This window comes from Triticum urartu, chromosome 5A, assembly GCF_056163025.1.
Source record: "Triticum urartu cultivar PI428250 chromosome 5A, HENAU_Tu73, whole genome shotgun sequence".
NCBI lineage: Eukaryota > Viridiplantae > Streptophyta > Magnoliopsida > Poales > Poaceae > Triticum > Triticum urartu.
In genome coordinates this window covers 51,667,013-51,686,337 of record NC_141877.1, presented here as the reverse complement: position 1 = coordinate 51,686,337, position 19,325 = coordinate 51,667,013, and positions in this window count along the sequence as shown.

Below are 19,325 nucleotides of genomic sequence, written 5' to 3'. Positions count from 1 at the left end.
CTAGCTGGGGAGCGCGGAGTGCTACAGTACACACCAACAGCTAGCAAGACCGAGCGTGAGTGTTCAGACTGGCTCCCCCCCTCTGGTGTTGCACACGGGCCTCCTTTTATATGCTCAAGGGGTTACTGACAGGTGGCAACGGAGGTAAAGGGCAAAAATGGAAAGGTGTTGTAGTAGGCACAGCTACCTGCTACAGTGTATCATACCTAACCCTGACGGCAGGGGACAGGGGCATTAAATGCCCGTCAGTGTCGCCTGAACAGTGCGAAAAGGGACCGCCAGGGACGCCACCGTTTGCCACGATGGTTATCTTGTCAGCGCCTGCTTGCCACCGCGCACCCCTAGCTGCACGGCCTCCGCCACGTGTGCCTGGAGGGGCCCCAGAGCGACACGTTGGTGGATGTGCTGGAGCGCGGGCACGAAGTGGGGGTTTCCCGCGGCAAGCTCCTTGCCGCGGTCGTCGTCTTGTCGTGTTTGGGAGCTTGTCGCTCACCGGGCCTTGCCGGGACGCGCGGCGCGTCATGGCAAGTTTTCTTGGTATGCCTTGGTTGGCCTTCCCGGCAAGCTCCTCTTGCCGGGGTCTTGTCTTCTTCCCGGACAGCTCCTCTTGCCGGGGCCTTGGTCTGAGTACTTTGTTCTTGAATGGTCTTCAAAGTAGCCGCGGAGGACCTTGGCGGTCACCCGGCAAGCCTTGCTGCGGGATGCTGTGACTGCCCGTGCACAAGTTCGGGATACTAGGGTACCCCTACTCTAGTACACCGACAGTTTGAGATTACTAAAGTATAAAACAATTGCTTCGCTTGTCATCGGGGTTGTGCATGATGAGAACATTCTTGTGTGACGAAAATGAAACATTACTAAACTATATGATTTTGTAGGGATGAACTTTCTTTGTCCATGTTATTTTGAGAAGACATAATTGCTTAGTTAGTATGCTTGAAGTATTATTATTTCTATGTCAATATGAACTTTTGTCTTGAATCTTTCGGATCTGAATATTCATACAACAATTAAGAAGAATTACATCAAAATTATGCCAAGTACCACTCCACATCAAAAAAATTGTTTTTATCATTTACCTACTCGAGGACGAGCAGGAGTTAAGCTTGGGGATGCTTGATACGTTTCCAACGTATCTATAATTTTTCATTGTTCCATGCTATATCATCTACTATTTTGGACATTATTGGGCTTTATTATCCACTTTTATATTATTTATGGGACTAACCTATTAATCGGAGGCCCAGCCCAGAATTATTATTTTTTGTCTGTTTTAGGGTTTCGAAGAAAAGGAATATCAAACGGAGTCCAAACGGAATGAAACCTTCGGAAACGTGATTTTCTGAACGAACAAGACCCAGGAGACATGGACCCTACGTCAAGACACCAAAGAGGAGGCCACGAGGTAGGGGGCGCGCCTACACCCCCCCCCAGGCGTGCCCTCCTCCCTCGTGGGCCCCCTATTGTTGGGGAGCGTAGTAATTTCAAAAAATTTCCTACGCACACACAAGACCATGGTGATGCATAGCAACGAGGGGGAGAGTCTGGTCTACGTACCCTTGTAGATCGCAACGGAAGCGTTGACACAACGTAGAGGAAGTAGTCGTACGTCTTCTTCCCGATCCGACCGATCCAAGCACCGTTACTCCGGCACCTCCGAGTTCTTAGCACACGTACAGCTCGAGGACGATCCCCGGGCTCCGATCCAGCAAAGCTCGGGGAAGAGTTCCGTCAGCACGACGGCGTGGTGATGATCTTGATGTTCTACCGACGCAGGGCTTCACCTAAGCACTACAACGATATGATCGAGGTGGAATATGGTGGCAGGGGGCACCGCACACGGCTAAGGAACGATCACCAAGGATCAACTTGTGTGTCTAGAGGTGCCCCCTGCCTCCGTATATAAAGGAGCCAGGGGGGAGGGGGCCGCCGGCTAGGAGGATGGCGCAGGAGGAGTCCTACTCCTACCGGGAGTAGGACTCCCCCCCCCCAATCCTAGTTGGACTAGGATTCCCCGAGGGGGAAAGAGGGAGAGGGGGGCCGGCCACCTCTCCTAGTCCTAATAGGACTAGGGGAGGGGGGAGGCGCGCGGCCACCTTGGGCTGCCCCTTTCTCCTTTCCACTAAAGCCCATTAAGGCCCATATGGCTCCCGGGGGGTTCCGGTAACCTCCCGGTAATCCGGTAAAATCCCGATTTCACCCGGAACACTTCCGATATCCAAATATAGGCTTCCAATATATCAATCTTTATGTCTCGACCATTTTGAGACTCCTCGTCATGTCCGTGATCACATCCGGGACTCCGAATTAACTTCGGTACATCAAAAATGCATAAACTCATAACAACTGTCATCGTAACGTTAAGCGTGCGGACCCTACGGTTCGAGAACAATGTAGACATGACTGAGACACATCTCAGGTCAATAACCAATAGCGGGACCTGGATGCCCATATTGGCTCCTACATATTCTACGAAGATCTTTATCGGTCAGACCGCATAACAACATACGTTGTTCCCTTTGTCATCGGTATGTTACTTGCCCGAGATTCGATCGTCGATATCCAATACCTAGTTCAATCTCGTTACCGGCAAGTCTCTTTACTCGTTCCGTAATACATCATCTCACAACTAACATATTAGTTGCAGTGCTTGCAAGGCTTATGTGATGTGCATTACCGAGAGGGCCCAGAGATACCTCTCCGACAATCGGAGTGACAAATCCTAATCTCGAAATACGCCAACCCAACATCTACCTTTGGAGACACCTGTAGTACTCCTTTATAATCACCCGTTACGTTGTGACGTTTGGTAGCACCCAAAGTGTTCCTCCGGCAAACGGGAGTTGCATAATCTCATAGTCATAGGAACATGTATAAGTCATGAAGAAAGCAATAGCAACATACTAAACGATCGGTTGCTAAGCTAATGAAATGGGTCATGTCAATCAGATCATTCAACTAATGATGTGACCTTGTTAATCAAATAACAACACCTTGTTCATGGTTAGGAAACATAACCATCTTTGATTAACGAGCTAGTCAAGTAGAGGCATACTAGTGACACTAAGTTTGTCTATGTATTCACACATGTATTATGTTTCCGGTTAATACAATTCTAGCATAAATAATAAACATTTATCATGATATAAGGAAATAAATAATAACTTTATTATTGCCTCTAGGGCATATTTCCTTCAGTCTCCCACTTGCACTAGAGTCAATAATCTAGATTACACAGTAATGATTCTAACACCCATGGAGCCTTGGTGCTGATCATGTTTTGCTCGTGGAAGAGGCTTAGTCAACGGGTCTGCAACATTCAGATCCGTATGTATCTTGCAAATCTCTATGTCTCCCACCTGGACTAGATCCCGGATGGAATTGAAGCGTCTCTTGATGTGCTTGGTCCTCTTGTGAAATCTGGATTCCTTTGCCAAGGCAATTGCACCAGTATTGTCACAAAAGATTTTCATTGGACCCGATGCACTAGGTATGACACCTAGATCGGATATGAACTCCTTCATCCAGACTCCTTCGTTTGCTGCTTCCGAAGCAGCTATGTACTCCGCTTCACATGTAGATCCCGCTACGACGCTTTGTTTAGAACTGCACCAACTGACAGCTCCACCGTTTAATGTAAACACGTATCCGGTTTGCGATTTAGAATCGTCCGGATCAGTGTCAAAGCTTGCATCAACGTAACCTTTTACGGTGAGCTCTTTGCCACCTCCATATACGAGAAACATACCCTTAGTTTTTTCAGGTATTTCAGGATGTTCTTGACCGTTGTCCAGTGATCCACTCCTGGATTACTTTGGTACCTCCCTGCCAGACTTATAGCAGGGCACACATCAGGTCTGGTACACAGCATTGCATACATGATAGAGCCTATGGCTGAAGCATAGGGAACATCTTTCATTTTCTCTCTATCTTCTGCAGTGGTCGGGCTTTGAGTCTTACTCAATCTCACACCTTGTAACATAGGCAAGAACCCTTTCTTTGCTTGATCCATTTTGAACTTCTTCAAAACCTTGTCAAGGTATGTGCTTTGTGAAAGTCCAATTAAGCGTCTTGATCTATCTCTATAGATCTTTATGCCTAATATGTAAGCAGCTTCTCCGAGGTCTTTCATTGAAAAACTCTTATTCAAGTATCCCTTTATGCTATCCAGAAATTCTATATCATTTCCAATCAGTAATATGTCATCCACATATAATATCAGAAATGCTACAGAGCTCCCACTCACTTTCTTGTAAATACAGGCTTCTCCAAAAGTCTGTATAAAACTAAATGCTTTGATCACACTATCAAAGCGTTTATTCCAACTCCGAGAGGCTTGCACCAGTCCATAAATGGATCGCTGGAGCTTGCACACTTTGTTAGCTCCCTTTGGATTGACAAAACCTTCCGATTGCATCATATACAACTCTTCTTCCAGAAATCCATTTAGGAATGCAGTTTTGACATCCATTTGCCAAATTTCATAATCATAAAATGCGGCAATTGCTAACATGATTCGGACAGACTTAAGCATCGCTACGGGTGAGAAGGTCTCATCATAGTCAACCCCTTGAACTTGTCGAAAACCTTTCGCGACAAGTCGAGCTTTGTAGACAGTAACATTACCGTCAGCGTCAGTCTTCTTCTTGAAGATCCATTTATTCTCAATTGCTTGCCGATCATCAGGCAAGTCAACCAAAGTCCATACTTTGTTCTCATACATGGATCCCATCTCAGATTTCATGGCTTCAAGCCACTTTGCGGAATCTGGGCTCACCATCGCTTCTTCATAGTTCGTAGGTTCATCATGATCTAGTAGCATGACTTCCAGAACTGGATTACCGTACCACTCTGGCGCGGATCTCACTCTGGTTGATCTACGAGGTTCAGTAGCATCTTGATCTAAAGTTTCATGATCATCATCATTAACTTCCTCACTAACTGGTGTAGGTGTCACTGAAACAGTTTTCTGTGATGTACTACTTTCCAATAAGGGAGCAGGTACAGTTACCTCGTCAAGTTCTACTTTCCTCCCACTCACTTCTTTCGAGAGAAACTCCTTCTCTAGAAAGTTTCCGAACTTAGCAACAAAAGTCTTGCCTTCAGATCTGTGATAGAAGGTGTATCCAATAGTTTCCTTTGGATATCCTATGAAGACACATTTCTCCGATTTGGGTTCGAGCTTATCAGGTTGAAGCTTTTTCACATAAGCATCGCAGCCCCAAACTTTCAGAAACGACAACTTTGGTTTCTTGCCAAACCACAGTTCATAAGGCGTCGTCTCAACGGATTTTGATGGTGCCCTATTTAACGTGAATGAGGCCGTCTCTAGAGCATATCCCCAAAACAATAGCGGTAAATCAGTAAGAGACATCATAGATCGCACCATATCTAGTAAAGTACGATTATGACGTTCAGACACACCATTACGCTGTGGTGTTCCGGGTGGCGTGAGTTGCGAAACTATTCCACAATTTTTCAAATGTACACCAAACTCGTAACTCAAATATTCTCCTCCACGATCAGATCGTAGAAACTTTATTTTCTTGTTACGATGATTTTCAACTTCACTCTGAAATTCTTTGAACTTTTCAAATGTTTCATACTTATGTTTCATTAAGTAGATATACCCATATCTGCTTAAATCATCTGTGAAGGAGAGAAAATAACGATATCTGCCACGAACCTCAATATTCATCGGACCACATACATCTATATGTATGATTTCCAACAAATCTGTTGCTCTCTCCATAGTACCGGAGAATGGTGTTTTAGTCATCTTGCCCATGAGGCACGGTTCGCAAGTACCAAGCGATTCATAATCATGTGGTTCCAAAAGACCATCAGTATGGAGTTTCTTCATGCGCTTTATACCGATATGACCTAAACGGCAGTGCTACAAATAAGTTGCACTATCATTATCAACTCTGCATCTTTTGGCTTCAACATTATGAATATGTGTATCACTATTCTCGAGATTCAATAAGAATAGACCACTCTTCAAGGGTGCATGACCATAAAAGATATTACTCACATAAATAGAACAACCATTATTCTCTGATTTAAATGAATAACCGTCTCGCATTAAACAAGATCCAGATATAATGTTTATGCTCAACGCTGGCACCAAATAACAATTATTTAGGTCTAATATTAATCCCAAAGGTAGATGTAGAGGTAGCGTGCCGACCGCGATCACATCGACTTTGGAACCGTTTCCCACGCGCATCGTCACCTCGTCCTTAGCTAATCTTCGCTTAATCCGTACTCCCTGTTTCGAGTTGCAAATATTAGCAACAGAACCAGTATCAAATACCCAGGTGCTACTGCGAGCATTAGTAAGGTACACATCAATAACATGTATATCACATATACCTTTGTTCACCTTGCCATCCTTCTTATCCGCCAAATACTTGGGGCAGTTCCGCTTCCAGTGACCAGTCTGCTTGAAGTAGAAGCACTCAGTTTCAGGCTTAGGTCCAGACTTGGGTTTCTTCTCTTGAGCAGCAACTTGCTTGCCGTTCTTCTTGAAGTTCCCCTTCTTCTTCCCTTTGCCCTTTTTCTTGAAACTAGTGGTCTTGTTAACCATCAACACTTGATGCTCCTTTTTGATTTCTACCTCCGCAGCTTTCAGCATTGCGAAGAGCTCGGGAATAGTCTTGTTCATCCCTTGCATATTATAGTTCATCACGAAGCTCTTGTAGCTTGGTGGCAGTGATTGGAGAATTCTGTCAATGACGCAATCATCTGGAAGATTAACTCCCATCTGAATCAAGTGATTATTATACCCAGACATTTTGAGTATATGCTCACTGACAGAACTGTTCTCCTCCATCTTGCAGCTATAGAACTTATTGGAGACTTCATATCTCTCAATCCGGGCATTTGCTTGAAATATTAACTTCAACTCCTGGAACATCTCATATGCTCATGACGTTCAAAACGTCATTGAAGTCCCGATTCTAAGCCATAAAGCATGGCACACTGAACTATCGAGTAGTCATCAGCTTTGCTCTGCCAGACGTTCATAACATCTGGTGTTGCTCCAGCAGCAGGCCTGGCACCCAGCGGTGCTTCCAGGACGTAATTCTTCTGAGCAGCAATGAGGATAATCCTCAAGTTACGGACCCAGTCCGTGTAATTGCTACCATCATCTTTCAACTTTGCTTTCTCAAGGAACGCATTAAAATTCAACGGAACAACAGCACGATCCATCTATCTACAATCAACATAAACAAGCAAGATACTATCAGGTACTAAGTTCATGATAAATTTAAGTTCAATTAATCATATTATTTAAGAACTCCCACTTAGATAGACATCCCTCTAATCCTCTAAGTGATTACGTGATCCAAATAAACTAAACCATGTTCGATCATCACGTGAGATGGAGTAGTTTCATCGGTGAACATCATTATGTTGATCTTTCAGTCTCCGTGTTCCGAGGCCATATCTGTATATGCTTGGCTCGTCAAGTATAACCTGAGTATTCCGCGTGTGCAACTGTTTTGCACCGTTGTATTTGAACGTAGAGCCTATCACACCCGATCATCACGTGGTGTCTCAGCACGAAGAACTTTCGCAACGGTGCATACTCAGGGAGAACACTTCTTGATAATTTAGTGAGAGATCATCTTATAATGCTACCGTCAATCAAAGCAAGATAAGATGCATAAAAGATAAACATCACATGCAATCAATATAAGTGATATGATATGGCCATCATCATCTTGTGCTTGTGATCTTCATCTCCGAAGCACCATCATGATCACCATCGTCACCGGCGCGACACCTTGATCTCCATCGTAGCATCGTTGTCGTCTCGCCAATCTTATGCTTCCACGACTATCGCTACCGCTTAGTGATAAAGTAAAGCATTACATCGTGATTGCATTGCATACAATAAAGCGACAACCATATGGCTCCTGCCAGTTGCCGATAACTCGGTTACAAAACATGATCATCTCATACAATAAAATTCAGCATCATGCCTTGACCATATCACATCACAACATGCCCTGCAAAAACAAGTTAGACGTCCTCTACTTTGTTGTTGCAAGTTTTACGTGGCTGCTACGGGCTTAAGCAAGAACCAATCTCACCTACGCATCAAAACCACAATGATAGTTTGTCAAATAGACTCCGTTTTAACCTTCTCAAGGACCGGGCGTAGCCACACTCGGTTCAACTAAAGTTGAAGAGACAGTCGCCCGCAAGCCACCTATGTGCAAAGCACGTCGGGGGAACCGGTCTCGCGTAAGCGTACGCGTAATGTTGGTCCAGGTCGTCTCGTCCAACAATACCGCTGAACCAAAGTATGACATGCTGGTAGGCAGTATGACTTATATCGCCCACAACTCACTTGTGTTCTACTCGTGCAAATAACATCAAACCATAAAACCTAGGCTCTGATACCACTGTTGGGGAACGTAGTAATTTCAAAAAAATTCCTACGCACACGCAAGATCATGGTGACGCATAGCAACGAGGGGGAGAGTCTGGTCTACGTACCCTTGTAGATCGCAACGGAAGCATTGACACAACGTAGAGGAAGTAGTCGTACGTCTTCTTCCCGATCCGACCGATCCAAGCACCGTTACTCCGGCACCTCCGAGTTCTTAGCACACGTACAGCTCGATGACGATCCCCGGGCTCCGATCCAGCAAAGCATCGGGGAAGAGTTCCGTCAGCACGACGGCGTGGTGATGATCTTGATGTTCTACCGACGCAGGGCTTCACGTAAGCACTACAACGATATGATCGAGGTGGAATATGGTGGCAGGGGGCACCGCACACGGCTAAGGAACGATCACCAAGGATCAACTTGTGTGTCTAGAGGTGCCCCCTGCCTCCGTATATAAAGGAGCCAAGGGGGAGGGGGCCGCCGGCCAGGAGGAGGGCGCAGGAGGAGTCCTACTCCTACCGGGAGTAGGACTCCCCCCCCCAATCCTAGTTGGACTAGGATTCCCCGAGGGGGAAAGAGGGAGAGGGGGGCCGGCCACCTCTCCTAGTCCTAATAGGACTAGGGGAGGGGGGAGGCGCGCGGCCACCTTGGGCTGCCCCTTTCTCCTTTCCACTAAAGCCCATTAAGGCCCATATGGCTCCCGGGGGGTTCCGGTAACCTCCCGGTAATCCGGTAAAATCCCAATTTCACACGGAACACTTACGATATCCAAATATAGGCTTCCAATATATCAATCTTTATGTCTCGACCATTTCGAGACTCCTCGTCATGTCCGTGATCACATCCAGGACTCCGAACTAACTTCGGTACATCAAAAATGCATAAACTCATAACAACTATCATCGTAACGTTAAGCGTGCGGACCCTACGGTTCGAGAACAATGTAGACATGACTGAGACACATCTCCGGTCAATAACCAATAGCGGGACCTAGATGCCCATATTGGCTCCTACATATTCTACGAAGATCTTTATCGGTCAGACCGCATAACAACATACGTTGTTCCCTTTGTCATCGGTATGTTACTTGCCCGAGATTCGATCGTCGATATCCAATACCTAGTTCAATCTCGTTACCGGCAAGTCTCTTTACTCGTTCCGTAATACATCATCTCACAACTAACATATTAGTTGCAGTGCTTGCAAGGCTTATGTGATGTGCATTACCGAGAGGGCCCAGAGATACCTCTCCGACAATCGGAGTGACAAATCCTAATCTCGAAATACGCCAACCCAACATCTACCTTTGGAGACACCTGTAGTACTCCTTTATAATCACCCAGTTACGTTGTGACGTTTGGTAGCACCCAAAGTGTTCCTCCGGCAAACGGGAGTTGCATAATCTCATAGTCATAGGAACATGTATAAGTCATGAAGAAAGCAATAGCAACATACTAAACGATCGGGTGCTAAGCTAATGAAATGGGTCATGTCAATCAGATCATTCAACTAATGATGTGACCTCGTTAATCAAATAACAACACCTTGTTCATGGTTAGGAAACATAACCATCTTTGATTAACGAGCTAGTCAAGTAGAGGCATACTAGTGACACTAAGTTTGTCTATGTATTCACACATGTATTATGTTTCCGGTTAATACAATTCTAGCATGAATAATAAACATTTATCATGATATAAGGAAATAAATAATAACTTTATTATTGCCTCTAGGGCATATTTCCTTCACCTATTCCTCCACCGACGAACTCCTTCCTCCTATATATACCTACGTACCCCCAAACGATTAGATACGGAGCCAAAACCCTAATTCGACCGCCGCAACTTTCTGTATCCACGAGATCCCATCTTGGGGCCTGTTCCGGAACTCCGCCGGAGGGGGCATCGATCACGGAGGGCTTCTAAATCAACACCATAGCCCCTCCGATGAAGTGTGAGTAGTTTACCTCAGACCTACGGGTCCATAGTTAGTAGCTAGATGGCTTCTTCTCTCTTTTTGGATCCCAATACAATGTTCTCCCCTCTCTTGTGGAGATCTATTCGATGTAATCTTCTTTTTGCGGTGTGTTTGTTGAGACCAATGAATTGTGGGTTTATGATCAAGTCTATCTATGAACAATATTTGAATCTTCTCTGAATTCTTTTATCTATGATTGGTTATCTTTGCAAGTCTCTTCAAATTATCAGTTTGGTTTGACCTACTAGATTGATCTTTCTTGCAATGGGAGAAGTGCTTAGCTTTGGGTTCAATCTTGCGGTGTCCTTTCCCAATGACAGTAGGGGCAGCAAGGCACGTATTGTATTGTTGCCATCGAGAATAACAAGATGGGGTTTTCATCATATTGCATGATTTTATCCCTCTACATCATGTCATCTTGCTTAAGGCGTTACTCTGTTTTCGTTAACTTAATACTCTAGATGCATGCTGGATAGCGGTCGATGAGTGGAGTAATAGTAGTAGATGCAGGCAGGAGTCGGTCTACTTGTCTCGGACGTGATGCCTATACACATGATCATACCTAGATATTCTCATAACTATGCTCAGTTATGTCAATTGCTCAATAGTAATTTGTTCACCCACCGTAGAATACTTATGCTCTCGAGATAAGCCACTAGTGAAACCTATGGCCCCCGGGTCTATCTTTATCATATTAATCTACAAATACTTAGTTATTTCCTTTTGCTTTTATTTTGCATCTTTACAATAAAAATACCAAAAATATTATCTTATCATATCTATCAGATCTCACTCTCGTAAGTGGCCGTGTAGGGATTGACAACCCCTTAACGCGTTGGTTGCCAGGATTTATTTGTTTTGTGCAGGTACAAGGGACTCGCGTGTAGCCTCCTACTGGATTGATACCTTGGTTCTCAAAAACTGAGAGAAATACTTACGCTACTTTGCTGCATCATCCCTTTCTCTTTTGGGAAAACCAACGCAGTGCTCAAGAGGTAGCAATGGTTTATGTGTTCTTGTGTCGAAAAAATTTCTCCTTGGATCTTGCTAGGCTTGTGCATGCATATTTATTAGTTCTATATCTTCATGCCTTGTTTGCTTTATTTGATCCAATATATAGGGTACATCCGCCGAGCTTCTTGCATATGTGGATTGGGCCGGGTGCCCCGACACACGACGATCAGTGTTCGACTATTGTGTCTTCTTTGGCGACTCGCTCATCTCATGGTCCTCTAAGCGGCAACCCACTGTATCCTGCTCGAACGCCGAAGCTGAGTACAGTGCGGTGGTCGACGTTGTAGCTGCGACTTGTTGGTTGCGTCATCTCCTTGGTGAGCTTCGGGTCCCTGTTCCCAAGGCTACGATGGTTTTCTATGACAATGTTTCAGCCACCTATCTTGCTACCAATCCGGTGCAGTATAAGAGCACCAAACACATCGAGCTAGATGTTCACTTTGTGCGCGAGAACGTACAATTGAGTGAGTTTCGTTGACATGAAGTTTTTGCAGCCGGGTGAACAGTCAAATCAAAAAATACTTAAAAAGTGTTCAAAAAAATCTGAATTTTTTATGACAAACTTTCTCAAATGTTCCAAGAGTTTGCAAAGTTCCATCATGAAATCACATTTGTTGAAGTTAGTGGCAAAAAAACAAACTTGATACTCTGAAAATGCTACTTTCGAAGGCATTTTGGAGCACTGAATTTGTCTGTTTTGCCATGACTTCCGCAAATGTGATTTCGTGATAAAATTTTGCAAGCTATTAGAGCACTTGTCAAAGTTTTCCATAAAAAGATCAGATACTTTTAAACATTTTTTAATATTTTTCGAGTTACTGTTCATCCCGGACTCATTTAAGCTCGGGTGTAGAAGGGCACTTTCGGAGCTTCGTGTGCTTCATGTACCGACCACTCAATGGTTTACAGACATTATAATCAAAGTGTTGTCAACTGCTGCATTCCAGGAGTTTCGTTCCAGTCTTTGCATCACCGACACCGACACTCAGATTGCGTGCGGGGGGAGGGGGTTGTTAAACGTGATGTATCTGTGCATTTCTCCAATTGATCTCTCTCTTATCTCTAACCATGTAATGCCCTAACTTTAAGAGATTTTATAGGGTTAGTTGGCTTGTGACACAAGACGTCTTCAGTATATATTGTAACGACTCCAATGATGAAGACACTTGAGTTGCATCCAATATCTTTTCTACGCCTACGACTCAAATAAACCAAAAAACTTCTCAAATAAACCGAAAAACTTCTGAGCATTCTAAAACCATTACTCCCCTTTCTCCATTTTTAAATAGAGTATGGCCAAAACAATGGTTATTCATTTAAGTCTCGGGAGTCGGGAAATGGTTGTTTGATTTAGAAATGATGTATACACCGTAAGTACGTACACCTACGAGGTGGCGCTATTTAGTACTACATGTTGATGTGACGTTGCGCTGCAACCTCCCTGGAGCATGTTCTGTACCCCCTCCCTCACTGCAGCCGCCCGCTGTCGTCGATTTGGCCGTTTCGTTGTCTGTTGCGCTACGATTTTAAACGCAGACACGTACTACGTACGTGCTCCTGCAGTATACAGATCCACGGCTAAGACGCTAAGAGCAAGTCTAGTAAAGTCCTCAAACCCCTAAAAATAACTGTTTTTATATAGTTTTCGTCGAAAAAAAACCATAAACTAAAACCCTTTAACCCTTAAACTCTTAAAAAAATTTAAAGGTCCAACCCTCAAACCCTCTCCCAATCCTCAAAAGTAAGGGTTGGGAAGCAAAACCTACCCCAATCCTCATTTAGCGGTTATCCTTACGCGGGAGGGAAAAATCCTCCCAACTCCCGCGCCCACGCCCGCGACCGCCGCTGCTAGTCGTCTCCGTGCCGACGGCCGCCCCGTCGACCTCCCGCGCGCAACGACGGCATCGTTCATGGGAATATTCCGTTATAAGGATTGAGTTTGAGGGTTCTAATTTTTGCCTTTATTTTTCAATCCGTAAAAGTGCAAAAAATATTATTTTTGGATCCTTAAAATACTAGTGAGGGTTTAAGGATTTTAATAGTAATGCTCTAAGAGCCGCGGGCAGCTGCACCTGCATGCAACATGCATGCCGTCCGTCCATGCTTTGCACGTACTCCGATATTCATGGATACACGGATCGATGCACGCCTTGGCGTGTACGTACGTACCTGCCGTCTCTCCACCTCTCTGTCTCGCCGGAGGAACGCGACGACGTAGCTCTCGCCTCGCTGCGCCGCTGCTCCGGCCAGCCGGCGAGCTTGGCACGACGCATGCATGGCATGGCATGCTGGGACGCTGTTGTCGCAGAGAATATAGGCACGCATTACGCGCGTGCATGCATGATGCATGCCGTGCTCCTGCCTGACGCAGGCAGGCGCGTGCAACAAACGGACAAGCACCTGGCATATACACCTACTGTACGTACGTGGTACCACTACCACGGCGTAGGCCTGTCTGCCGCTCTGTGGTGCATGAGGCCGGCGTCGTACATGCACGGCATGCTATGCTACGCTAGCTGCGTCCGTCTGCTGCATGGGATGCCGGCCGATGTGACGCTAGATGCACTGCGCCACGTACGTACGTATGCAGCGGCAAGCCGTTGTGGTCGATCTGCAGGCTGGCTGGCTGGCTCACGGGGCTGGTCTCGACCCCCTATACGTATATCTGTACACCCGTGCTCCTGCGGTTAACAGCACGCACGGACGGACCATTGGACGGTCGCCGCGGATCTTCTCCATCCCTCTTGTGTTTCGCCAACTAATAATAGGAGTGGTTTTTGAAGTGCAACATGCAGCCATCAGACCGAATGATTTTTGCTAGAGAAATAGCCGGAGATGTTGGTCACAATGATCATATTTTCTCATGGATCAAGCAGAAAAGGAAATTGGAGCCAAAGACCGAGAGCCAAAGAAACGGAGGGGTGTTTGTTTTCAGGGACTTTTTTGTGTAGGGACTAGAAAAAGTCCCTCTTAAAGACTTTTTTACCAAACGGAATGGACTTAAGCACTAAACTAGACATTTGAGACTAAATGAAGAAGACTCTCAAGGAGAGTCTTTTTTGGAACTTTTTCAACAATGCCCCTTCATGCATCTATTGGCCCGTCACCCTATAGTGTTGTTTGGTTGTTATTTTTCTATATACTAGGAGCAACATGGTCATTTAATAATCTATAGAAAAGGACTAGGGACTTTTTAGTCTCTGAAAACAAACAGGAAAGGACTTTTTTAAGAACTAGAGACTTTTTAATTAGGATTAGAAAAAATCCTAGAATTAAAGAACCAAACACCACCGCATCTTTCGTGGAATTTTCTCTACTTTCAGTAACCGAGGAGGGCATAGATTAGTGTAGTAGTACTCCAACTAGGAGCACTAGTAGCATCTAGCCAGTGTAGTTAATCAAGAACAGTGTCGGCCGGCCGGTGGTAGCAGCAGAAGCACAGAGCTGTCGCTACTATCCACTGCAGGGCACGTAGCGTACGGTAAACAGTAAATGCGCGGCAGTACTCACCAGCAGTAGGGATAGATTCATCGCAGGCCATACCTATCTATCTACATCTACTGCGAGCAAGTGCAGGTAGTAACTCAAACTTTGACCGTGCATGTCATGTCATGTCACGCCCTACCTATGCATGCATTCACAGCGGGTCAGGCCCGGCCACGCGTGGTGGATCTGGGCGCGTCCATCGGCCGGAGGCTTTGGCTTTGCCGTTTGGGACATTGCCCGGCCGAAGCATGCATCGGCGTTCGGCGGCATGCAGGCAGGCATGCAGGCATGCTGTGCGCCGCTGTTGCAGGACTAGGACGCCTCCTTCAATTCCATCCGTTTTGCCTCCCTTTGCCTGGCACCCCTACAGGCTGCAGGCCGATAGGCACACATGGGCGTCGATGCAGGTCGATCGAGGGTAGGCGCGCAGGGCCGGTGCTCCTACAGCCCTCCTACTCGCCATGACCGGACGGGTCGACTGAGTCCATGCTCCCACGTCAAGAACGGACCAGCTGCATGCATCCGAGTCTCAATACGTATTTTGATCGGCGGCCACATGCACGCATGGGATTACTCGATCGAGCTAGTAAATGCGCAGTACGCCAATTAATTAAACTTGAAGGAATTTGACTTTGGACAAAGTTAGAAATTACTATCAAGTCATTTGGAACGGAGAAAATACCATATGTGACAACTATGGCGTGCTCTAAAAAATATTGAACGTGCATGTCTTGTCATGTCAAGCCGCGTGCATTTAGTGCGGACAGGCCACGCAGACGCAGGCACGCGTGGTGGTCGACCGAACGAAGGCTTTGGCTTTCCCGTTTGGAACATTGTCCAGCCCCTGCATGCCGCATGCATCGACCGAGGACGGTCTGCGTGGATACGTATGGATGCATGCATGCTGTGCGTTGCTGTGGCAGGGCTTCCTTCAATTCCATTCGTTTTGCCCCTGCCCTTTTGCCTGACCGCAGAGAGCAGAGAGGGTACAGTATAGGTGGATGGTGCAGGCCGGTGCAGCGCCTGCAGTCAGTGCGCTATGCTACTCGCATGACCAGCGGCTCCAAGCTTCCCGTTCGTCCCACTTAAAACACAAGACGCACGCAAAGTAGACCATAGGAGGAAGAAGAAATAATAAATCCTATTATCAATCGATGCGTTTTCATTCATTTTCTACGAGAATCAACATGTCACCACATTCGTTTTACATTTTTCCTAGCTCCCTGCTCGTTCCAATTCATGCACTTCAAGTTCAAAGTGCATGCCCATGGCGACGGGCGGGCTCCGGTCGGCGACGCCGTTGCGCCCCGCTCGCACCCACCGCGTGTCTGGGCCTCGGATCGATGGATATTCCCATTGGCGACGGCGACGGCCCTGTCCTCGGCGTTGGCCTCGGGAGGTGTGCGGCGGCAGCAGGGTGTCATTGTCATGGTCATGTCACCTCCTCCTCAACGAGGGCAAAAACAAAGACGTGCGCGCGGCGATCGAGAGGGGGAGGGGCACATGTCAGGCATTTCGCCGCAGCCCGCGGCCCGCGGCCGACCACGGGCGACAGCGGCCATGCCCACGCGCCACGCACCGCACGCCGGCCGGCCGGCCGCCCGGCGCGCGCTGGCGTTTTCTCTCTTTTCCTTTTGCTCCCTCCCCGCCCGCGTCTCCTGTCAGCGGCGTGCGAGCGCGAGCGGCGTAGGGGAGGGGGACGGGGGAGGACCACCCGCCGTGCGCGCGCCGCCCGGGCTCGGCAAGGAGAATATTTGGACGCGGGGCATCATGTCGCCATGGTCCTCTCGCTCTCACCCGCACCCACACACATCCTCCGCCTCTGTGTGGGGTGGGGTTTGCACCTGGTGTCCTGGTCCACGTTTTCTTTTCGGTTGGTCATGCGTGTTTTCTCCTGTTTTGTAGCAAGCGTTGGTAGGGGGCTGCCAGGGAATTTACGTAGTATGTGGCCATCGTCCTCGTGTAGTAACTTTTTCTTGAATTTTCAGCGCATAAAGTCCAAAAGTTTAGGCAGAATAAAAAAGGCCGCATGATTTGAGTTATCATGCACCCTGGGTTTACTATTTGGAAGCAAAAGGAAAATTGGCATCCGGGTGTGTCACCCAAGAAGAACTTCTTTCTAGTCTGCATATAAGTTTTGTTTGAAGTTAAAGTACCGGGAGTCAAGTCAAGGGAGTGAAGTTGAGGGAAAAGCTCTTTCTCTCAAAGTTTGAGCACTGGCCTAAAACTGGATCAAAGATTGGAATCCGGCTACTTTGGCCTAACTTATACTAGAAAAAAAATACCGACATTCATGATATCAAATTAATATTGTTAGATTCATCGTGAAATGTAGTTCATAGTATATGATATATTTTTAATATAAATTTGATCAAACTTTATAAAGTTTAACTTGACACAATTTAATATGCAGAGTAAAAAGAATCATAGGGAGGATGAATGAATTGTAGATACACAGATGAGATGACCATTGGATTGTGAATCTAAAGTAATCTATGGATCTTTTTCTCAAAAAATTAAAAGTAATTAGTGGATTTTAATTGCATACGCCTCCTTGGGTGAAACAAGTCTCACATGCAGCCGACTCCTCTCCCTTTGTCTGCCTCTCGCAGGCGCCGGCGCCTACCCGCCTCGGCTTCGGTGGCCTTAGGGCCATGGGGACGCGGCGGATCTCGGCCCTTACCACTAGGAGGGTTCCATTTTTAGATATTTCTTTGAGTTTTGTTAGAGTTTGTGTTCTGATTAGAAAAACGAGACGGCGGCGGCTTTCTGAAAATGAAATAAAGTTCTTCCCGCTTAGACCCCGTCCTGATGGTTGATCTAGCATCATCGATGGACATGTAGAGGTGTGTCTCCGGCTGATCTATCTTTTGTGGATTTACTTGAATCTGGTCATAGTTAGTCTACGTTCATGTGTTTTTAGTTTGAATCATTCTGATCTATGCTACTTTTCATCAGCGACGGTTGTTGTTCCAGTGTGCTGGTCCTATGAAGGCTTAGCACGACAACTTCCCGATTATTTACTACAACACGTTTTGCCCGGCTCCCGCAAGGGAGGGGTGATCATGGCAGCGCGCATTCGGCTCGCTTCAATATTTGTAGTCGTCGCTAGGTGCTCTATGTATCTATATGTATTTTTTTTATTCTTTCATGTGTTCGTTCTACTGTCGTGATTGAATATGAATAGATTCAAAAAAATTCAGCAAAAAAAAAAGATATCGTCGGATTCCCCACCCTGTAGGAATTAAAAAAAAACTCTAAGAACTCATTTCTTTGCCTCAAATAGCGCCATGGAATTCTTGTTCTGTAATTAAGAATCCTATCCTCAAAATCACAAAATTGCTATGTGTCTCACCATGTTTTCTGATCTAATTATTTCGTGTTGCTTCGTTCGATTTGGTCACAGCCTCTCTTCACGTGCACATCTTCTGGTCCGGTCTGGTCTCGCAGTGCAAATCCAGTGGACTTAACTAATCATACCGCACAAAGTTTTGTGCAAACATGCATGCTCATCTCATCTCATCTCATCTGGGACAATGAGAGTTCATTAATCAAATCAAGAACCAAAACAAAACAAACCAGAGCTTTTCTGAGCGGCTCAAGTGCGTGCAGCCTGCCTGATGGGGCTAATTAGTGGGGCTCTGCCTTTGTGATATGCACAACGTACTACGTAATGGAGCACTGACAGCCCTGCCTGCCTGCCTGTCTGCCCTGGTGTTAGGGGCAACGCAATGGCATGCACCCATGAGTGAGTGAGATCAAAACCCATTTAACTAAAAGATTTTGCATCTTCTTTTCCACTGGTTATGTGCCTTGCATCCAAAGGGACACCACCAGCTCCACAAACCTAGGCTTTTATTCCATCATCACCAAAATGCGCTTCTTGGAAAGAAACGGAAAGATTTCGGCGGCGGCGAGAATGCGTGAAAAGGCATATGAAATTGTAAATCGAAAGGTAGCCGAAACGAGGCCGGAAACGACATAGTTTTTTTCTTCGAAACGGAGGCAAAAGATTTGCCTCATCGATTAATTAAGAAGAAGAAAATTACCCGGTTAATTAACGAAAAACCGGGCGAAAACCGAGAAACGACATAGTTTTGAGCTCTTTGGTTGCTGTCGCTCTACAATTGGCCCGTAGAATCTTTATTGGCACGGCGCGGAGAAATTTCCCTAAAATTACATGTTATACTGAAGATTTCAGGAGCAGTTTTAACATGGTCCCTCTTACCCCCTCTTTTCACATGAGAGGTAAGAGTATAAAATAGATCTTAGCCGTTGATCTCATCAATGAATGGCTTGATTGACTCTTACCTTCTTACCTCACATGTAAAAAAAGAGGTAAGAGGGACCATGTTAAAATTTGCCAGATTTCAGATATCAAACAGTGTTTTAGTACTCAACAGTTGTACTATATAACAGTTGTAGTATCTGTAGATCATGCATT